A 6,355-nucleotide genomic window follows, 5' to 3' on the forward strand; every position below is an offset into this window, starting at 1 on the left:
TCTAAAGGGACAGAGGTTCCAGGAAGGCAGGCAAGGCCTGCAGGCCCCCGAGGACAGGAATAAAGGGCAATAAGGGAGGGAGGAAAGTGTCTTCAGCCTCTCTCAGAGTTAAAAATAGCTTCCCCCAAGGAGGCCTCCCCGCTGGGATAAACCGGCCAATTATCCAGCCCCTCTCCAAGCTGGTGGGCACTGCCTGCCTCCCGCCCTGCAGCCCCCCATTGAGGTCCCCACGTGGAGCCATCACTCTAAGGACAGGGGCTCCTGCTCCACTGCTGGCCCCATGACCAGCCCCTCACCCCTCCTTCCTCAATGGGGGCGAGGTTTCAGCCCTTGGCCTCGGGCGCCTCTGAATTGGGCCTGACTCTGAGACAGAACAAGGTGGATCTGCAAATCCTGACAACGGACCGTGAATTTTCCAACACGGCTGCCCCCACTGCCACCACCAAAAAAGGAATCAAGGGGCAGACTAGGGTGTGTTGCATGATCCTGCTGATATTAAGAAAAACTACAGATATCTTTACATCAGCAAAGTGAAAAATCTGGAAGTTTGGAGACAAAGCTGTTGGTGGTTGTGTCCTCCTGGGAGGGGACCTTGTCCTCGTGCACTTTCGTGTGGAAGAACATGTCTAGACTTGCCTCTGGAGTGTTCTGGGCTCCAACCCCCACCTGCCACGGGGATCCCTGCTCCTCCACTGACAGGCGAGAGACCACGGCAGGTGCTCAGTCTCTGCTCTGTGGCCTCCACTTAGTTGTGAGGAACGGGAGTCACTTGCACGTGTGCTGCATGTCACACAGCTTCAGGGCTGTTCTGTTTGAATTTTGTGCAGAAAGCATTTAATGCTTCATCAAAATTTTTAAAAGTCAAGTTATTTTGTAAATGGAGCAAAGCCTGATGACCAGCCACAGGGATGAACAGGGATTCCTGGTGGCTTCAGCCCTGCTCCTGGTCTTGCCAGGCCTCCATCCCCTACCTGTCGATGGTCAGACTGGGTGCAGAGCACCCTGGGCACCTTGTAGCTCGGCCCTCCCAGGGTGTCGGGGGCTTAGGCTTCCTGAGGAAATTGCGGTCCTGGGGGGAGACTAACGAGGAGACTGTGCGGCAGCATCTTGACCCCTTGTCTGCTCTGGGACTGAGCCCACTCCTGGAGTGACTCTCTCTGGACCTCTTCTCCTTGTCCGTGAAATAGACTTGTGCTTCTGAAGGCTCCAGCCAGCTCGGGGCCTCTGTGCCCTGGGCCTCTGTGTGCCAGTGTCTGGCTTTCCAACGGGGCCATTGCCCTATGACAGTCCTGTGGAGAACTGCTGGGGCACCCAGTATGGTCTGGGGATCAGCCCAGGCCAACTGCAAGTCATCCTGGTTACAGAGGGCATGGAGCCACAGGAACAGAGCTGGAAATCTTATCAGGCTGTAGCAGATGTCGTGGGAGCCCAGTGCTCCAGCATCTGGCCCTGAGGGGCAGGACTGGCCTGACCCCTGAGGTCCTTTCCCAGGACTCAGTTGGCTTCTATTTATAGGAACACCCACAGCTTGGGCAGTTCTCAGGGATGGGGGCCAGGAAGGAAAGAAACTGGATTTCTGGGGCCCAAGCCTTTGCCTTTGCCTTCTCCCTCAAAGCCTCAGTTTCCCCAGCTATAGAATGAGCGTGATGCTCCCTCAGGAGGTTTACTGCTTTATTGCCAGTGCTATGGTACGGCGCCCAGTGCCTAGTAGGAACTCAGGGTATGTATTGGATGAGTGAGTGGATGATGCAGATCTCCCAGGAGATAACTCGTGGAAAGTGCCCAGCTCTGGCGCCCAGTGGGTGCTCAGTGAAGAAGCCTCGCCCTGGAAGCCTCCTGGAGGCCCCCCTCCCAGGCCAGGCCACATGCCTCCTCTGGGCACCCGCAGCCTCCTGGCCTTCCCCATCACAGCTCTCCAAGGACATTGTCCCTCTCTGATTTTGCTTCTCCCTCAGGCTCTTCGGGGGCAGAGGGGCTTCATTGCTCTCCCTCCCCAGCCACGTCCCTCCTCTGGCCCTATACCTTCCTCTCCACCCCATCCACCACTTCCAGCCTGGCCATCTGGGTCACCAGGCTGGGGTCCCTTCCTGCCTACAATCTAATCCCTGACATTTCAACTGCAATTTGGTAACGGCTGGCCAAGTTAAGAAGACACATCCCCTTTACCCCAAGTATTCCATGTCGAGGAATTTATCGAAATATGCTTGCACACAGGCACTCACTCACTTTGTGACAGCAACCACCTGCACAGTGTCCCCAAGGGAAGGTGACCACAACACAGCATGTCAGTGCAACGGAGCAGCCCACAGCTGTGGAGAGGCATGGGCACAGACTCCCCGAGCGCAGGCTCTGTGCAGCCACGTGAGAGCAGCAGCTGGTACTTAACAGGTGCTCAATAAGTATTTGTTGAATGACTCTAATAGGAAAAGATCTTCAAGACATAGTGAAAAAATTCCATACAGAAGGAAGGGTCTTGGATGCCCTCACTGAGATTTTTTAAAAAGCAGGATGTGTATACACATATGCACATGCGTGCACACAGACACACACACAGATGGGTTTGGTAAAATATTCTAGAAACAGATGCCAGAAACTGGCTACTGGGAGGGGAATTGGGAGGTTTGGGGGAGGAGGAAGGGGTGAGCTGGCTGTTCTCTGCAAGTCCATTGTATCTTTTTGTTTAAGGAGTCCATGTGCCCCCCCAAATCAGTAATTTTTAAAACAGCCTAAAGCCACAGGAAGATGGGGACCTCTCCCTTCTGTGGGAGACTGATCCAGACACCCTTGCCCCCGCTCCCCATCCTGAGCCCCCAAATCTGCCACCAACTGAGCTCTTTTCTTGCTGAGTTCCTGCCCCACTCCCGACTGCCCCCTCCCCCAGCAGGTCCGACCCCATCCTGTCTGTGGTGATTAATAAACGTCCCATGATGGCCTGAATCTCACAGATGCTCCAGGGAGTGGGACATCCTCTCCTGGGCACAGCCTTGCCCTGTGCCCTGGACCATGAGCACTTGCTGGTACGAGGGACACACGTGAGCTTTCCCCAGGAGGTCTATAGGTCCCTCACCCCACGTGACCTCCCTATGCTCCACTCGGCCTACTTAAACCCTCGCCATAGTTTGGTGTGGGTCCAGGCTAAGGAATTTGGTCCCAGAGCTGGAGGAAACCCTACCCCCAGGCTGGCCGGTCCTCAGTGTGGGGGCAATTAGCATCGACTCCATTTAAAATCCATTACCCTGCCTACGAATGCGGATGATAAATATAGAATCCATTGTGAATCCATTGTAAATCCACGCAGCCCAGCTCAGCCCCAGGGAATGTCCCTCCATGAACACAGAGGATTCAGCAATGACCCTTTAAATGGGTCAAACATCTATTAAACCCCACTTGTGTGCCAGGCATTTTACCGGGTGGGCTGGCAGACAGGGGTGTGTAACACAGGCTCTGGGGTCAGACAGACTTGGGTTCAAAATCCTGGCCCCATCGTTTACGAGCTGTGTGACCTTGGGCAAGTTACTTAGCCTCTCTGTGCCTCAGTTTTCTTCTGCAAAATGGGGGCTGCACTCATGTCTGCCTTGCAGGGTTGTGCTATCAGCTGAGGGGAAAGCGCTCGGTGCAGCGTCTGGCACAGAGCAAGCCCTCCGTGAAGACTAGCAGTTCCTTCATCACCATCGTTTACTGCATGTGGCATCACTGGTGTTGCTGCAGCTGCTATTCCTGGCAGGAAGCTCCAGAGCAGGGGAAAAGCTGGGGATGGAATTCAGGAATCCATACATTTGAATGGGGGGAAAGTATTCCTGTTTCTACCAACCTCCAACTGAAATTTTGCATTTCCTTCTGCTGTGAATTGAGGCGGCAAACCCTGGCAGCCTCAGCAGCACCTGACACTGTCACCAACAAAAGTCGCGGATATTTTTACCTCCCACTCCGGGGCTGGCAGACCTCTCCAAATGTCATTCATGTTCATCTCTGGTTCAAAGTTATGTTTGGGCTTAAGCCGACCATTTATTCTTGTCGTCAATGCAAACGTAAAGGAGCACAGATTCCACCATATCACGAGCGTGCTTTTTTAGCTGCTTGATAACTGGCCTTCCTTTGCAATCTTGAGTGTTATTTGATGCATTAAGACCAGGATTCTGAAGAGGGGCCACAGCACAGGAAAAGGCCAGCCCCCCACCCCCAAAGGGATGGTGCCAGAGTGGTGCGGGGGCCAGGCAGGCATGCTGTGGGTGGAAGTGCTCTGTCCTCGTGCCCTGGGGAGACTCATGCATTCTCCCTACGTGTGCCTGGAGAGCCCTCCCACCCCCAGCTGCAGGTCACTCCCTCCCCAGGATACGACCACCCCAGAATCCTCTCCAGCCCCCCAAAACTGGCACTCTGGAGATGAGGAAGGGGAGGATTGGAAAGAAAAGCTGGGGTGGAATAAGCCCCTCCTAATCAGGCTCCCCGGAGTGGGGTGGTGGGAGGTGAGGGTGAGGGGGCTGTCCACAGCAAGGGGCTCTCAAATGCGACAGGTGGGACATAGAGCGAACAGGTCCTCCTGACATCCCCAAGGCTGTCAGCTCAGCTGAACCCAGGGCCCAGGACCCCCTGCCTATTAGGGAGGCCTTAGAACCTCAGGTGTTTCAGCTCATCCCTGGGACCGGCGTGCTGAATTCTCCAGGCAGCCTTACAGGTGAGGGAAACTGAGGCACAGAGACGTTAAGTCCAAGGTCATGTAGCCACGAAGTGGCCGACTCCAAAGTAGACATGCATAACCGTGTCACTGTGCTCCCTTCCTGGAGGAAGGTCGTTTCAGAGCACATGGCCCCCCAGTTCTCTGGTGCCGAAAGGCCCCGCATGACAGCAGAGTGGGAGCAGGGAAGTATAAAGTTCTCTCGGGGCGGAGAGAACAGCGAGGACAAAGGGCCGGTGGGGGAAGCCCAGGGGCTGGTGTGCTTAGTGGAACCAAGGTCTCTCGGAGGCCAAAGCTCAGCCTCTTTCCACCACTGATGCAGAAGAGAGAAGCCCTCTTCCTCCCATCCCAGCAGCTCAAAGCCAGACACAGCTGCCCTGGGAGGTGCGCACGGAGCCAGACGCTCTGTCCCCAAGTGGCAGCCTCGGATGTCTGGGCAGGGGGCTCTGGCCAGCCTGTTCTGGAGGGGGTGGGGTAGAGATCAGGCCGGTGCAGATCTGTCAGTGCCAGAGCCGGGCACCATTGTCCTGGGATCCCTCCTGGGCTTGCAGCTGAGCCAGGGCTTAGGCTCAAAATGGGTGCAGTGAGGGAGGCCAGATGGGGAATTTGGGGCCTTGTGTCAGCACATAGCTCCACTGGGCTGGGCAGCAGCCCCATCCCCAGTCCGGCAGGGCCCCCAGCCTCACCAGTTGCACCCCCCACCCCAGCATCTTTGGGGGAGGGTCATAGGAGGTTGAAAAGGATTTTATTTATTTTGCTTTTGAAATAATCTCAGTTTACGCCTCCTTGGGGGTTCCTGCCACGGGAAAAACTTGGACCACAAACTATTACCAAATGGAAAAAATAAAGTTTCTGAAGGCAACATTGATAGCGATATGGGCTCAGCTGAGATGCTGAGCATAGACATTTCCTGGCCATCCTGCCACGGTGAGCCCAGGTTTGGGGGCTCAGGTCCCAGGCTGGGTTCTCCTGGGCTCCTAATGCCAACCCTTGCCTGGGCCTTGGCAGGGCAGCCACCAGCTCCCTGGTGAATAGAAGTGGGGAAGGCAGGGCAGAGCCCCCAGAAACCTCCAGGAAAGAGTCTGCTCCACCCTCGGGGGCAAACCGCCCTTTCCTCACACATGGCAGCCTTGGGGAGCCTGTTAAAACCCTCTGGTCTTAGTGTTGGGAGCATTCGAAATCCTCTCCTCTAGCTATTTGAAAGTACATAACAAATTATTGTTAATTATAGCCATCTAACCATGCTACAGAACAGCAGAACTTACTCTTCCTATCTAGCTGTAAGTTCATATCTGTTAACCTGCCTCTCTGACAAATGTTTGAAGTGATGGATATGCTAATTACCCTTATTTGATCATTACACATTGTATACACGTATCCAAATATCACTCTACCTGTAAATATGTACAATAATTACTTGTCAATTAAAAAAAAAAAACTCCTCTGCTCTAACCCCGGTCCCCAACTCCCTGCTAAGCCATAGCCTCCTCGAGGCCCCGTGACCTCGTGGATCTCCTCTCCTATCCCTGTCCCTGTCACGCCTCCTGAACACCATGGGGCCTGCCTCCCCAGGCCATTTGCATTTGCCACTCCCTCTGCCAAATGCTCTGCCCCCAGATCTCCGCATGGCTCACTTTTTCACCAACCTCAGGTCTCTGTTCAAATGTCTCTTCTCAGGGA

Source organism: Cynocephalus volans, chromosome 10, assembly GCF_027409185.1.
Source record: "Cynocephalus volans isolate mCynVol1 chromosome 10, mCynVol1.pri, whole genome shotgun sequence".
Taxonomy (NCBI): Eukaryota; Metazoa; Chordata; class Mammalia; order Dermoptera; family Cynocephalidae; genus Cynocephalus; species Cynocephalus volans.